The 16,896-nt window shown below is 43.3% G+C and overlaps 1 pseudogene; it reads right to left on the bottom strand.

Moving 5' to 3' along the window:
* Positions 1-11,877: 11,877 nt before the first annotated feature.
* Positions 11,878-16,896, bottom strand: part of LOC111964127 (calsenilin-like) — a 35,988-nt pseudogene continuing 30,969 nt past the window's right edge.

Raw genomic sequence — 16,896 nt, forward strand, 5'->3', positions numbered from 1 at the left:
TATTGGGCCCACACATAACCCTCCTCTGGTCATCCGGGGATCGGTTGGACGGTGCGCTGTCTGTCTGGGATGTACTGGTGGCCCACCTTGGCTCGGGACGTGAGGGTTTATGTTTCCTCCTGCTCGGTGTGCGCCCAGTGCAAGGCTCCTAGACACCTGCCCAGAGGTAAGCTACATCCCTTACCCGTTCCACAACGGCCTTGGTCACACCTGTCAGTTGATTTTCTAATGGATCTTCCTCCCTCACAGGGGAACACCACGATCTTGGTCTTTGTGTCCTGTCGTCTCCTCCCTCTGCCCGGTCTCCCTACGGCCCTACAAACTGCGGAGTTCCTGTTTACACACGTCTTCCGGCACTACGGGGTGCCTGAGGATATAGTGTCTGATCGGGGTCCCCAGTTCACTTCGAGAGTCTGGAGGGCGTTCATGGAACGTTTGGGGGTCTCGATCAGGGTTTCCACCCCGAGAGTAATGGGCAGGTGGAGAGAGTGAACCAGGATGTGGGCAGGTTTCTGCGGTCCTATTGCCAGGACCGGCCGGGGGAGTGGGCGGCATTCGTGCCCTGGGCAGAGATGGCGCAGAACTCGCTCCACCACTCCTCCACTAACCTCTCCCCCTTTCAGTGTGTATTGGGGTACCGGCCGGTCCTGGCACCGTGGCATCGGAGTCAGACCGAGGCTCCTGCGGTGGACGAGTGGTTCAGACGCGCGGAGGAGACCTGGGAAACTGCCATGGTCACCTCCAGCAGACCACGCTGCGCCAATAGACCAGCGCGGACCGTCACCGCAGTGAGGCCCCGGTGTTCGCACCAGGGGACAGGGTCTGGCTCTCAACCAAAACCTGCCCCTCCGCCTGCCCTGCCGGAAGCTGGGACCGCGGTTTGTGGGGCCATTCAAAGTCCTGAGGAGAGTGAACGAGATATGTTACAGGTTACAGCTTCCCCCTGATTACCATATTAACCCCTCGAATCCATCCTGGATTCAAGGCGTCGGGCGGGGGGCCTTCATTATCTCGTGGAGTGGGAGGGGTAAAGTCCGGAGGAGAGGTGCTGGGTTCCGGTGGCTGATGTATTAGACCCGGCCGGATCGCCCTGCGCCTCGCCCTCCGGGTTGTCCCTGTTTCATATTTCCATCGACTACACTAATCGACACTAATAGTGTAGTCGATGGAAATATGAAACACCATTAAAAGAAAAACAGACCGGGTATTACGATCGTTGATGGAAGGATCGGACCAAGGTGCAGCATGGTAGGCGTACATCTTTCTTTTATTGATGACACCCGAAAAAACAACAAATACAAAATGAAACGCACAGTTCTGTAGGGCTGGAAAGCAACAGTACAAAAACAAGATCCCACAAACTAAGGTGGAAAAAAGGCTGCCTAAGTATGATCCCCAATCAGAGACAACGATAGACAGCTGCCTCTGATTGGGAACCATACCAGGCCAACATAGAAATACAACATAGATTGCCCACCCTAGTCACACCCTGACCGAACCAAATAGAGAATTAAAAGGCTCTCTAAGGTCAGGGCGTGACACCGGGTACAATTGTAACACTTTTTAGATTTAATTTACTCTTGTTTAAACAAACTGCTCAAAACTGATAACTACTGAATCAAAATTATGTAGTGCCTCGTTAACGTATACCATTTTTTTGTATTGCTTTGGTGCAATTTTCTCAAGTATGTGGTAAAACAAAATTGTACAAAATTCAAAACAGCTCATCAAAAAGACAGTTGTTTCAAAACTCTAAGCACATTTTCAATTGACTAAGTACAACACACACACACACACACAATCATAGTCACTTTTTCACCAAACTTTCACCAAAAATCAGCGTTTCATTTAGATATACATGTTTCACTTTGCAGTTCATTTTCATATAAAGTAATGCAATGCTCACATTACTTTATATGATTCTCTTTTGTTAAAATAAATACATTGATTTTACTATTACTTAATCCGACTGCTCTTAATTGATGATCACTTAGACGTTAGGTAAACCTATTTTGAGAACTACAGTCCTTTCATACCTCTTGACTTWTTCCACATTTTGTTGTGTTACAGCCTGAATTAAAAATGAATTAAATCTATTTGCTTCTCTCACACATCTACCAAGACGACACACAATACTCCATAATGATAAAGTGAAAACATGTTTTAAGACATTTTTGCGCATTAATTGAAAATTAAATACAGACATATCTCATTTACATAAGTATTCACACCCCTGAGTCAATACTTTGTAGAAGCAGCTTTGGCAGCGATTACAGCTGTGAGTCTTTTGGGGTATCTCTCTAAGAGCTTTGCACCACCTGGATTGTACAATATTTGCCCATTTATTCTTTAAACATTTTTTAAGCTATGTCAAGTTGATCATTGCTCGACAGCCATTTTTAAGTCTTACTATAGATGTTCAAGATGATTTAAGTCAAAACTGTAACGAGGCCACTCAGGAACATTCAATGTCGTCTTGGTAAGCAATTCCAGTGTAGAATTGGCCTTGTGTTTTAGGTTATTGTCCTGCTGAAAGGGGAATGTTGGAAAGCAGACTGAACCAGGTTTTCCTCTAGGATTTTGCCTGTGCATCTCCCACAGCTGTATTCCATTTATTTTTATCTTAAAAACTCCCCAGTCCTTGCCGATGACAAGCATACCCATAATGTGATGCAGCAACCACCTTGCTTGAAAATATGAAGAGTGGTACTCAGTGATGTGTTGTGTTGAATTTGCCCCAAACAYAACACTTTGTATTCAGGACAAAAGGTTAATTTCTTTGCCACATTTTTTGCATTATTACTTAAGTGCCTTATTATATTTTTATTCTGTACAAGCTCCCATCTTTTCACCTAGTTAATCATTGCTGTTTGAACTGTCTAATTGCTCAGTACTTGTGACTGTCGTTGTGGACTTGGATTAGTTTCAGGCCAATTTGTGTAATAGCCCTTGGCAATTGTTGGGTGTTTTAAGAGGGAGTGGCCTGTCTTCCCTGACTGTATAAGGAGCCTTACTTGGCCCCAGTCTTAGTGCGTCATCTATAGTTAGGAAGGGGATCAACTCTTACAAGATCAGAAAGTATATTTTTTGATTCAATAAGTATCTGTTATTGTCTTGCGAGGGAAATTTAATTTAGGTGCATTATTTTACCTAGCAGCCTAGTTAATCATTGCTGTTTGAATGTCTGATTGCTCAGCACTTGTGACTGTCGTTGTGGACTTGGATTCATTTCAGGCCATTTTGTGTAACAGTCTTACTACATTGTGGGTGTGTTGTATTGTAGGGAGCGTTGCCTTCACCTCTGCCAGGCAATCAACAATCAGTGCTGGGAGGTGTGTCTTTCACCTCTGCTAGGCATTTAGTGCTAGTACTTCAGTCTCCTCTATTTTTTTCAGCGGCAGTATTGTCACCAAAACGAAGACTGTCGCTGAAACAAAGACGTTCTGCAGAGTTGTTTGAGAACGGAAAGAGGAAGGCTCCACACCACTCTCTTACTTGCGTATCTTACTTAGTTATTTTCTGATCTCATTTAGCTCTTTTGAAGCTTTGGCAAGTATGTGTGTTTCCCATCCCAGTTTGCTCCTCTCCCTGTACATTGTACAGACGCTCCCGAACCCGTGGCTGCAACCCTTCTAATTTAGTGTACCCTGCACGCACACACCCATGTTGAATTCCTATTCTTAGGCAGTGTTTGGAACTGCCGATCTGCAGTGAATAAGGCTGAGCTCATCTCAGCCTATGTTGCACTTCAGTCCATACACTTGTTGGCTCTGACTGAGACATGGATTTCCCTAAAGAACATTGCTACTCCAGCTGCTCTCTAGTCATCTGACTATATATGTTCTTAATTGTCCGAGAGCATCTGGTTGTCGCGGTGTTGGCACAGGGCTACTAATTTCTTCTAAATGGAGATTTTCTCTTCTCTTCCCTCACCTGTCTATCTCCTCATTTGAATTCCATGTGGTCACTGTCACTTGTCCACTCAAGCTTAACGTTGTTGTCATCTATCGCCCACCAGGTGTCCTTGGAGAGTTCCTCAATGAGATTGACACCTCGATTAGCTAATTTCTCAATGATGGCTCATCACGACTTTAACCTCCCGACGCCGGATTCATTTCTTTCCACCTCTTTCTTTCCCCTCCCTTCCTCTTGTGACCTCATCCTTTCCCAGTCACTTCCCACTCACAAGGCAGGAAATACGCTTCACCTCAACTTTATTAGAGGCTGGTCGCCTACTAATCTTACTGCAACCCCCCTCCATGTCTTCGATCACTACTTTGTGTCCCTTTCCTCCAATCCTAGCCACTCAGCCCCTACCCAGATGGTCATTCACCGAGGCAATCTTCGCTTTGACACCATTGGTCACCACATTATTTTAGAGAGATTGGAAAACCTAATTGATCTCTTGCCTGGTTTAGATCTTATCTGTCAGAAAGATATAACTTTGACTCTGTGGGTGGTTTGTACTCTGACAAATCAATAGTAAGTTTCGATGTTTCTCAAAGTTCTGTTTTAGGACCACTATTGTTCTCACTATATATTCTACCTCTTGGTGATATTATAAGGAAACATAATGTCAACGTTCACTGGTATGTGGACGACACACAGCTGTACACTTTGATGAAACATGGTGAAGCCCCAAAATTGCCTATCCTGGAAGCCTCTGTTTCAGACATAAGGAAATGGATGGCGGCAAATTTTTCCTTTAAAACGTAGAAAAAACAGAGATGCTAGTTCTAGGTCCCAAGAAAAAAAATTAGATCTGCGGTTTGACCTGACAATTAGTCTTGATGGTTGTACAGYCGTCTCAAATAAAACTGTGAAGGACCTCGGTGTTAATCTGGACCCTGATCTCTCTTTTGACGAACATATCAAAAATATTTCAAGGGCAGAGCTCTTCCATCTTCTTAACATTGCAAAAATCAGAAACTTTTTGTCCAAAAATTATGCCGAAAAGCTAAGCCTTAATTTTGTCACTTCTAAATTAGACTGCTGCAATGCTATACTTTCCCGCTACCCGGATAAAGCACTAAATTAACTTCAGTTAGTGCTGAATACAATCTTGACTAGAACCCCCCCCAAAAATATAATATTACTCCAGTTCTAGCCTCTCTGGCTTCCTGTTAAGGCTAGGGCTGATTTCAAGGTTTTACTGCTAACCTACAAAGCAATACATGGACTTGCTCCTACTTATCTCTCCGATTTGGTCCTGCTGTACATACCTACACGTGCGCTATGGTCACAAGACGCAGGCCTCCTTATTGTCCCTAGAATGTCTAATCAAACAGCTGGAGGCAGGGCTTTCTCCTATAGAGCTCAATTTTTATTGAATGGTCTGCCTATCCATGTGAGAGACGCAGCCACGGTCTTGACCTTTAAGTTTTTGCTGAAGACTCATCTCTTCAGTAGGTTCGATAATTGAGTGTAGTCTGGCCGAGGGGTGAGAAGGTGAACGGCAAGGCAATGGAGTGACGAACGGCCCTTGCTTTCTCTGCCTGGCCGGCTCCCCTCTCTCCACTGCGATTCTCTGCCTCTGACCCTTTTACGGGGCCTAAGTCACTGGCTTACTAGCGCTCTCCCATGCCGTCCCTAGGAGGGGTGTGTCACGTTGTGCCAGGCTTTTTTCGCTGTACTATGGGTTTAGTCACTGACATGATCTTCTGTCCCACCCCCACCGTCTCAGTCTGTCTTCAGTATCTATGCTGCAATAGTCTATGTGCCGGGGGGCTAGGGTCAGTCTATCCAACCTGGTGTAATTATCCTGTCTTATCTGTGTGAACTTAAGTATGCTCTGTCTAGTTCTCCCATCGCGCTCTCTCTCCCTCCCGGAGGAACAGAGYCTCCTGGCTGTCCCTGTACCTAGTCCACCTGGTTGTGCTGCTGATCCAGTTTCTGCTGTTTTGCCCGTGGCTATGGAACCCTGACCTGTTCACCGGACGTGCTAACTTGTCCTGGACCTGCTGTTTTCAACCCTCCCGCTCTCTCTCCCTTTCTACCCCACCTGCTGTCTCAGCCAGGTCTCATAGACTAGACACAACATAGTGAACTTAAATCTGGGATACACAAATTTTTATTAAATGTTACGTTTGGTGTGTTTACATAAGACAGATGGTTACTTTAGGCAAAAAACTAAAGTAGGGTGGTTTCAAATCAAATCAAATCAAATCAAATTTTATTATCAACATACACATGGTAGCGATGTTAATGCTGGTGTAGCGAAATGGCTTGGCTTCTAGTTCCGACAATGCAGAATACACCAAAACACAGTAACTTCTAACCTAACCAATTCCACAACTACTACCTTATACACACACACAAGTGTAAAGGATAAAGAATATGTACATAAATAAGATAATGAGTGGTGGTACAGAACGGCATGAGCAAGAGCAGTAGATGTACATAGAGTTACGGTATATACATACTGAGATGCAAGTACTGTAGGGTATTAAACATAAAGTGCATAGTTAAGTGCTATGGACATGTAAACACATAACGATGCAAGATGCATAGATGACTTAGCAGTACAGTATATACATATGAGATGGGAAGTAGGTATGCAAAACATTATATTAAGTGCATTGTTTAAAGTGGCTAGTGTACATTTTTACATAATTTCCATCAATTCCATTTTAAAGGCGCGAGTTGAGTCAGTATGTTGCGCAGCGCCGCTAAATGTTATAGTGCTGTTCAACAGCTGATGCCTTGAGATAGAAGCTGTTTTTCAGTCTCTCGGTCCCTGCTTTGATGCACCTGTACTGACCTCGCCTTCTGGATGATAGCGCGTGAACAGGCAGTGGCTTGGGTGGTTGTTGTCCTTGATGATCTTTATGCCTTCTGTGACATCGGTGGTAGTAGGTCTCCTGGGGGCAAAGGTAGTGCCCCCGGTGTGCGTTCTGCAGACCTCACTACCTCTGGAGAGCCTTACGGTTGTGGGCGAAGCAGTTGCCGTACCAAGCGCGTGATACAAGCCCGACAGGAGCTCCGATTGTGCATCTGTAGAAGTTTGGTGAGATGCTTTGGTGACCAAGCCGAATTTCTTCAGCCTCCTGACGTTGAAGGTTACAGAATGACTTGAGTCCGTTGTGTTGTTATGATGATCACACCGTCCTCGTTAATCATAAGGCATACCCCCCGCCCTCTCTTCTTACCAGAAAGATGTTTGTTTCTGTCGGCGCGATGGGCATGAAGAAACCAAGCTGGCTGCACCGACTCGTTCACGTCTCTTGAGTTAGCCATTTCCGTGAAGCAGAGCACGTTGCAATCCCTGATGTCTCTCTGGAATGCTACCGTGCTCGGATTATCATCAACCTTATTGTCAAAGACTGGACTTGGCGAGTAGTATGCTAGGGAGTGGAGCGCGATGTGCCCGTCTCCGAACCCTGACCACGCAGACCGCCTCGTTTGCCTCCTACTACGGCGTCGCACAACGGTCGCCGGCATGGATCAGATCCATTGTAATTGGGTGGACAAAGAGCAAAACAACTGGCAATCCTGTTTCGGGAAGTCCACATCCTGTAGGAACGATGATGAGTTGACGTTAATCGTATATTCAGTAGTTCCTCCCGACTGTATGTAATGAAACCTAAGATTACCTGGGGTACCGATGTAAGAAATAACACATAAAAAAGCAAAATACTGCATATTTTCCAAGGAACGCGAAGCGAGGCGGCCATCTCTTTCCGGCGCCAGATGTATGTTTCTCTGGTTTCCATGGCCAAGCAGCGCACACACAAGCCTAAGATCTCCATGCGCAATGCCAAACATCAGCTGGAGTGGTGTAAAGCTCGCCGCCATTGGACTCTGGAGCAGTGGAAATGCATTCTCTGGMGTGATGAATCATGCTGCACCACCTGGCATTCAGATGGACGAATCTGGGTTTGGCGGATGACAGGAGAACSCTACCTGCCCCAATGCATAGTGCCAACTGTAAAGTTTGGTGGAGGAGGAATAATTGTCTGGGGCTGTTTTTCATGGTTGGGGCTAGGCCCCTTAGTTCCAGTGAACGGAAATCTTAACGCTACAGCATACAATGACATTCTAGACAATTCTGTGCTTCCAACTTTGTGGCAACAGTTTGGGTAAGGCCCTTTCCTGTTTCAGCATGACAATTCCCCCATTGACAAAGCGAGGTCCATACAGAAATCATTTGTTGAGATCGGTTTGCAAGAACCTTGACTGGCCTGCACAGAGCCAGTCGAACACCATCGAACAACTTTGGGATGATTTGGAACGACAACTGTGAGCCAGGCCTAACTGCTCAACATCAGTGCCCGACCTCACTAATGCTCTTGTGGCTGAATGGTCCCCCAGCAATGTTCCAACATCTAGTGGAAAGCCTTCCCAGAAGAATGGAGGCGGTTATAGCCGCAAAGGGGGGACCAACTCCATATTAATGTCCATTATTTTGGAATGAGATGTTCAACAAGCAGGTGTCCACATACTTTTGGTAATATAGTGTATCTGTTATCTTTACTTTTCACAATTAACACAAGAGCATGTACAGTTTGGTTGATACATTAAACACTATGACTTATATTCTCCATTGTACTAGTGAAGCTGTATCATGCATGATTGAGTGTTTTTTTTTTTATTCAAGCTTTATTTTATCAGGGAGTCATACTGAGACCAAGGTCTATTTTACAGACAAGCCCTAAATTACAGAAAGACAAAACACGGTAGAAACAAAACACGGTCATAAAAGTAAAATAAATAAAGGTGAAATTAAAAACATTAATAAAAACAAACACATTCATCAGTAATAAGGTCCTCAGTCAGGTTTCTGAATTGCCCTCAAGGCACCAAAACAACCAATTTAAGAACATTTTCAATATTGTTCCACAAATACGGTGCAAAAAAAAAAACATGCTTCACAACATTCCAATACAGAGGTATTCTCAAAGATTGAGTTCCGCCCCCATCTTAACTGTACACTTCCCATCCTTAGAACCAAAGCATTACTTTAGATGACTGATTCAGAAAATGTATTACAAATATTTTGCAGTTCCGACTTAACAGTTGTTTTGAGCGTGGCACAAATCATGCTTCATTGACAGCATGGCCAATGTTGAATATTTATCATTTTAAACTAGGAAAAGAGACCATTAATAGACTTGGGACCACACAGCCACTCCACTGAATATCAGGCTAATGATTGCTTTGCAATGCTTGCAGTTAGCCACTGATTCCTTCCAAACCACTCATTGTTGAATTAGCGATTTCCAACTTGTTGTGTAATATTTATGTCCAATGGCAGATGAGCACCGATACATTTTATCTATAATTTCTCTTGATTATTTATCTTCATATGATAAGGATTAAATAGGATTTGCCTGTAGATTGTTGATTTGAAGAATGATGATGACTGTTAGCTAAGATTTTGGAAGTATGATGTTCAGTCCAATCAAAGCTACTGTAGGTATAATGTGATTTGTGTTATTTTATCTGTGGCCAATGACCTTGAGCCTTCTTGGATGGGCACTTCTAATGTAACTCTATGGGGGCACCCAAGGGGCTTGAATTTTCGAGCTCTACCCTTAGACTTGGCGGTGAACTAGTGTCCCCATGAGTGACAGAACACTGAGCCAATCACGGCGCAAGCTGCGTATTTTCTCGCTGCATACCCCACCACACCACAGAAAGACATGAGCTAGCTGAACACCCGCATTTTGGAGCTCCGTCTACTCAAGAAAACAAAAGAGACCACCTGTTTTATAGCGCTTTATTAAGTATTAAGGAAAAAATAACATGCAAACAGGAAGCCCCCCCCAAAAGTATAATATACACTCTCAAAAAAATAAAGGAACACTTAAACAACACAATGTAACTCCAAGTCAATCACACTTCTGTGAAATCAAACTGTCCACTTAGGAAGCAACACTGATTGACAATACATTTCACATCTGTTGTGCACAATGGAATAGACAAAAGGTGAAATTATTAGGAATTAGCAAGACACCCCCAATAAAGGAGTGGTTCTGCATGTTGTGACCACAGACCATTCTCAGTTCCTATGCTCCTGCTGATGTTTGGTCACTTTTGTATGCTGCGCGTGCTTTCACTAGTCTGGTAGCATGAGACGGAGTCTACAACCCACACAAGTGGCTCAGGTAGTGCAGCTCATCCAGATGGCACATCAATGCGAGCTTGGCAAGAAGGTTTGCTTGTCTGTCCAGCGTAGTGTCCAGAGCATCAGGAACGTGTAGGAACCGTAGGAGGGCAACAACCCACAAGCAGGACCGCTACCTCGCCCTTTGTGCAAGGAGAGCACTGCAGATCCCTGCAGAATGACCTGCCAGCAGGCACAAATGTGCATGTGTCTGCTCAACGGTCAGAAACAGACTCCACTGAGGCTGGTATGAGGGCCCGAACGTCCAAGGTGGGGGTTGTGCTTCAGCCCCACCGTGCAACGTTTGGCATTTGCCTGAGAACACCAAGATTGGCAAATTCGCCACTGGCGCCCTGTGCTTCTCACAGATGAAGCAGTGGTCACACTGAGCACAATGTGACAGACGTGACAGAGTCTGAGAGCCGTGAGAACGTTCTGCTGCTGCAACATCCTCCAGTCTGACCGGTTTGGATGGTTCATCATGGTGTGGGGTGGCATTTCTTTTGTGGCCGCACAGCCTCATTGCTCGCCAGAGGTAGCCTGACTGCTATTAGGTACCACGAGAGATCCCAGACCCTTGTTGAACCATATGCTGGTGCGGTTGGCCCGGGGTTCCTCCTAATGCAAGACAATGCTAGACTCATGGCTGGAGTGTGTCACAGTTCCTGCAAGAGGAAGGCAGTGATGCTATGGACTGCCGCCCTTTCCCAGACCTAATCCAATTGAGCACATCTGGGACATCATGTCTCGCTCCATCCACCAACGCCACGTTGCACCACAGACGACGTCCAGAGTTGGCGGATGCTTTAGTTCAGGTCTGGGAGGAGATCCCTCAGGAGACCATCCGCCACCTCATCAGGAGCATGCCCAGGCGTTGTAGGGAGGTCATACAGGTACGTGGCGGCCACACACACTACTGAGCCTCATTTGTACTTATTTTAAGGACATTACATCAAAGTTGGATCAGCCTGTAGTGTGGTTTTCCATTTTAATTTTGAGTGTGAATCCAGACCTCCATGGGTTGATAAATTTGATTTCCATTGATCATTTTTGTGTGATTTTGTTGTCAGCACATTCAACTATGTAAAGAAAAAAGTATTTAATAAGAATATTTCATTCATTCAGATCTAGGATGTGTTATTTTAGTGTTCCCTTTATTTTTTTGAGCAGTGTATATTATTTTTGGTTGCTCCACGTGCCCTGAATGATGGGTCACCCGTTTTCATATCCAATCAGTTTAACATTGATTCAATGTCATAACATTACATTTTTTGTTGAAATGTTGATCAAAAAACGTTGATTCAAACAGTTTTTGCCCAGTGGGTTGTCCCTCTGGTTGTATCTGACAGGAATGCAGTCAGGCCAGTCTGGCTAAGTCATTCTGCACATGTCAATGTTGGTCATGGTGTTTGTAACTTAAAGGTCCAATGCAGCCTTTTTTTATCCGAATATCAAATAATTTCTGGGTAACAATTAAGTACCGCAGTGTGATTGTTTTCGATTAAATTTGTAAAACATTTTGTGAAAAAATGTGTTCTTAGCAAAGARCAATTTCTCGCGCAATAATTTAGCTAGGACTGTCTGGGAGTTTAGTTTATTAGGATCCCCATTAGCTACTGCACATGCAGCAGCTACTCTTTCTGGGGTCCACATAAAACGTACAAATACATGACAAAGTACAGAACAGTAATAAGACAAGAACAACATAAGATATTACATTAAATAAAAAATTAAAAAATAGAATATGAGTTATATATAGGAAAGACACCAAGAGACAGCAAAAATACTATTTATACTCAGAGTGGTCTGAGTGGGGAGGGGAAAAATGAAAACAAACTGTTATTGGCTGAAAAATTACTGAAAACGACCTATTATTGGCAGAGATGTTTGGAACTCTCTTTTTTATTGGTCTATAAACTAATTTACTGCCTGGTCACCAGGCAGGCCAAAACTCCAAAACAGGCAGCAATTTCAGGCAGTATTTTCAAACAGCTCTTACATTAAAAGGGCATTGCCATCATTTTCACAATTTCACACTATTATTCCAACCTCATAGTGTGAAAATATATATAAGTCATGTTTTTGACTGTACTGGGCATTTAAACGGTTCAAGAGCAGTGGTGAACCTAGAATTTACCATTATTGCCTATGGAGCATTTATGCAAATGCAAAATGGTTATAATTCAAAAAGTAATAATGAACTAGTAAAGAGCAACAAGAATCCAAACATGTATTTGTGACAAAGACTTGAAGCAGTATTTTTTATTCAAATTGAATTTTCACATTTCAAAAAAGTATGCTTTTCTGTGTCTTTGCTACTTTGTAGTTAGGTCTGCTTTACTGTTCTAAAATGCAACAAAACAACATTCCAATGCACCATATAATGCAGCAGAGCATTACTTTTTTTTGCGGCATTTGAGAACAAAAACACTGACTCAACTTGTTAGTAGAAAACAGCCTTGACTTTATATATGAGCCAAAGTACAGGTCATCTTCAACTGTACAAATCACATTGTAATTCATAAACATTTTAGGCCACAGGAAACTATTTTTAGGAAAGTGATATACAATTACATATCAAATATCATGCGATGTGCAGGTTCCTTTTTTATTTAGAGTGTAATTCAATCCTGAAATCGAGTGATATTCAACAACATTTTTAAGTACATTCTCTCTCCAGGTATGCAATTAGTATATGACATAGGCTGTAGGGGGTGGTTGGGAGTATGGCGGTATGATAGATGATTGCATGTACTGTATATAATGGTGCGAGTAGCTATATGATATGGCAACATTAATAAATCCCACCTTCCTATCATAATGCTGATGACCTATACATAAGGGTACAGATATGTAAAAAACTTTTACATTTCTAAGCTGTTGTGTGCACAGGAGACTGCTGATGGGAGGATGGCTCATAATAATGGCTGGAATGGAATTAATGGAATGGTAACAAAACACGTGTTTGATGTGCTCGATTCATTTCCATCTATTCCATTCCACCCATTACTATGAGCCCCCTACAGCACACACACAAACAAATACAATAATATTTGTTTCAGGCTACTCAATAACAAGATTGCCAAAAGCAGAAGCTACTCTTCCTAGGGTCCAGCAAAATTAAGGCGGTCTATACAATTTTAAAAACATTACAATACATTCACAGATTTCACAACACACTGTGTGCCCTCAGGCCCCTACTCCACCAGTACCTCATCTACAGTACTAAATCCAAGTGTGTGTGTATGTGTGTGTTTGTATATGTCTGTGCCAATGTTTGTGTTGCTTCACAGCCCCTGCTGTTCCATAAGGTGTTTTTTAATCTGTTTTTTAAATCTAATTTTACTGCTGCATCAGTTACTTGATGTGGAATAGAGTCCAATGTAGTCATGGCTCTATGTAGTACTGTGTGCCTCCCATAGTCTGCTCTGCACTTGGGGACTGTGAAGAGACCTCTTGTGGCATGTCTTGTGGGGTGCATGGGTGTCCGAGCTGTGTGCCAGTAGTATAGACAGACAGCTCGGTGCGTTCAACATGTCAAAACCTCTCATAAATAAAAGTAGTGATGAAGTCAATCTCTCCTCCACTTTCAGCCAGGAGAGATTGACATGCATATTACTAATATTAGCTCTCTGTGTACATCCAAGTGCCAGCCGTGCTGCCCTGTTCTGAGCCAATTGCAATTTTTCTAAGTCATATTTTGTGGCACCTGACCACACGACTGAACAGTAGTCAAGGTGCGACAAAATTAGGGCCTGTAGGACCTGCCTTGTTGATAGTGTTGTTAAGAAGGTGGAACATTGCTTTATTAAAGACAGGCTTCTCCCCATCTTAGCTACTACTGTATCAATATGTTTTGACCATGACAGTTTACAATCTAGGGTTACTCCAAGCAGTTTAGTCATCTCATCTTGCTCAATTTCCACATTTAGTTATTACAAGATTTAGTTGAGGTTTAGGGTCAAGTGAGAGTTTTGCTCCAAATACAATGCTTTTAGTTTTAGAAATATTTAGGGCTAACTTATTCCTTGCCACCCGCTCTGAAACTAACTGCAGCTCTTTGTTAAGTGTTGCAATCATTTCAGTCGCTGTAGTAGCTGACGTGTATAGTGTTGAGTCCACATACATAAACACTCTGGCTTTACTCAAAGTCAGTGGCATGTCGTTAGTAAAAATTGGAGAGAAAAAAAGGTAAGGAAAGTAGAACTGTCTGCAGGACCATTTTTAGGGATTGTTTTCCCATACATAGTGGAGTCAAATGTTTAGAGTCACATTTCCCTATGCCACATGCTAAATGTTTACTGTCCTCATTTTGATGTGTGTAAATAATCTTCTATTATCCAACGGTGAGGGGTAAAGTGCGGAGGGGCTTGTAGGGTCTGCTATTGGAATCAATTAAAGGTCATCTTGACATATATCTGTGTTCTCTGTCCATTCCTAGACCTAGATGACATTCTCAAAGAGCTTTATGGAGGCCATGATATCTTCATCCTGGTGAGAGAAATTAAGAGTTAAGGAATTTGTTGTTTTGGACACAATGTCAATTGAACACTACTTATGGCAGTACTGTTCTTAGCTTTTCATATGTTTTGTGCTCCTCTGACATGTTGTACAGGTTCTGTAAGACAAAGCTGACAGAACTTGCTGTCTACCAACTACAGGAATACCTGAAATGTTAGCCAGGCAGGTTAAAATGATGCAATAGCCAGTTGCTTGTCCTGGAATTTTTAATATAAGGTACATATTTTCGCCAGTAAAGATTGCGGAGAATGTGTTTACCTTCTGACAGGTCTCTATGAACTCATCAATGGTCACCACCCCGTCTCTGTTCCGATCCATTTTCTGAAAAACGTGGCCATTAAAGATCGTGGATGATTACATACCGTACAGTCGTGGCCAAAAGTGTTGAGAATGACACAAATATACATTTTTTAAAAGTCTGCTGCCTCAGTTTGTATGATGGCAATTTGCATATACTCCAGAATGTTATGAAGAGTGATCAGATGAATGGCAATTAATTGCAAAGTCCCTCTTTGCCATGCAAATGAACTGAATCCCCCCCAAAAACATTTCCACTTTATTTCAGCCCTGCCACAAAAGGACCAGCTGACATCATGTCAGTGATTCTCTCGTTAACACAGGTGTGAGTGTTGATGAGGACAAGGCTGGAGATCACTCTGTCATGCTGATTGAGTTCGAATAACAGACTGGAAGCTTCAAAAGTAGGGTAGTGCTTGGAATCATTGTTCTTCCTTTGTCAACCATGGTTACCTGCAAGGAAACACGTGCCGTCATCATTGCTTTGCACAAAAAGGGCTTCACAGGCAAGGATATTGCTGCCAGTAAGATTGCACCTAAATCAACCATTTATCGGATCATCAAAAACTTCAAGGAGAGCAGTTCAATTGTTGTGAAGAAGGCTTCAGGGTGCCCAAGAAAGTCCAAAAAGAGCCAGGACCGTCTCCTAAAGTTGATTCAGCTGCGGGATCGGGGCACCACCAGTACAGAGCTTGCTCAGGAATGGTAGCAGGCAGGTGTGAGTGCATCTGCATGCACAGTGAGGCGAAGACTTTTGGAGGATGGCCTGGTGTCAAGAAGGGCAGCAAAGAAGCCACTTCTCTCCAGGAAAAACATCAGGGACAGATTGATATTCTGCAAAAGGTACATGGGTTGGACTGCTGAGGACTGGGGTAAAGTAATTTTCTCTGATGAATCCCCTTTCCGATTGTTTGGGGTATCCGGAAAAAAGCTTGTCCGGAGAAGACAAGGTGAGTGCTACCATCAGTCCTGTGTCATGCCAACAGTAAAGCATCCTGAGACCATTCATGTGTGGGGTTGCTTCTCAGCCAAGGGAGTGGGTTCACTCACAATTTTGCCTAAGAACACAGCCATGAATAAAGAATGGTACCAACACATCCTCCGAGAGCAACTTCTCCCAACCATCCAGGAACAGTTTGGTGACGAACAATGCCTTTTCCAGCACGATGGAGCACCTTGCCATAACTAAGTGGCTCGAGGAACAAAACATCGATATTTTGGGTCCATGGCCAGGAAACTCCCCAGACCTTAATCCCATTGAGAACKTGTGGTCAATCCTCAAGAGGCGGGTGGACAAACAAAAACCCACAAACTCCAAGCATTGATTATGCAAGAAGGCTGCCATCAGTCAGGATGTGGCCCAGAAGTTAATTGACAGCATGCCAGGGTGGATTGCAGAGGTCTTGAAAAAGAAGGGTCAAGACTGCAATATTGACTCTTTGCATCAACTTCATGTAATTGTCAATAAAAGCCTTTGACACTTATGAAATGCTTGTAATTATACTTCAGTATTCCATAGTAACATCTGACAAAAACATCTAAAGACACTGAAGCAGCAAACTTGTGGAAATTAATATTTGTGTCATTCCAAAACTTTTGGTCACGACTGTACTACTGACCTCCACAGTGACACAATGTGAAGCTTTAAGGTTGTGAAAATTAAATCCGACCAGAGTTCTCATCAAACAATAACCAACAATAAAGCCTTAGGACAGAAACAATACAAACAGAAGGACAGAAGGTTAAACAACATGTAAAATGTCAGACATGGGAGGGGTTACACACTGGGGGGTTTATGTACCTGAAAGAACTTGTCCACATGCTCAGATGGGTCATCATCTCGTACACTGGGAGAGGTATACCTGCCCATCATGTCATAGATGACTCATTATGGCCAACATCTCCTGTACACAGGTGCACACAATACACACATACACATACACACACACACATAACACACACATGCACACTTG

This window comes from Salvelinus sp. IW2-2015, linkage group LG5 (genome assembly GCF_002910315.2).
Source record: "Salvelinus sp. IW2-2015 linkage group LG5, ASM291031v2, whole genome shotgun sequence".
In the NCBI taxonomy this organism is placed as follows: Eukaryota; Metazoa; Chordata; class Actinopteri; order Salmoniformes; family Salmonidae; genus Salvelinus; species Salvelinus sp. IW2-2015.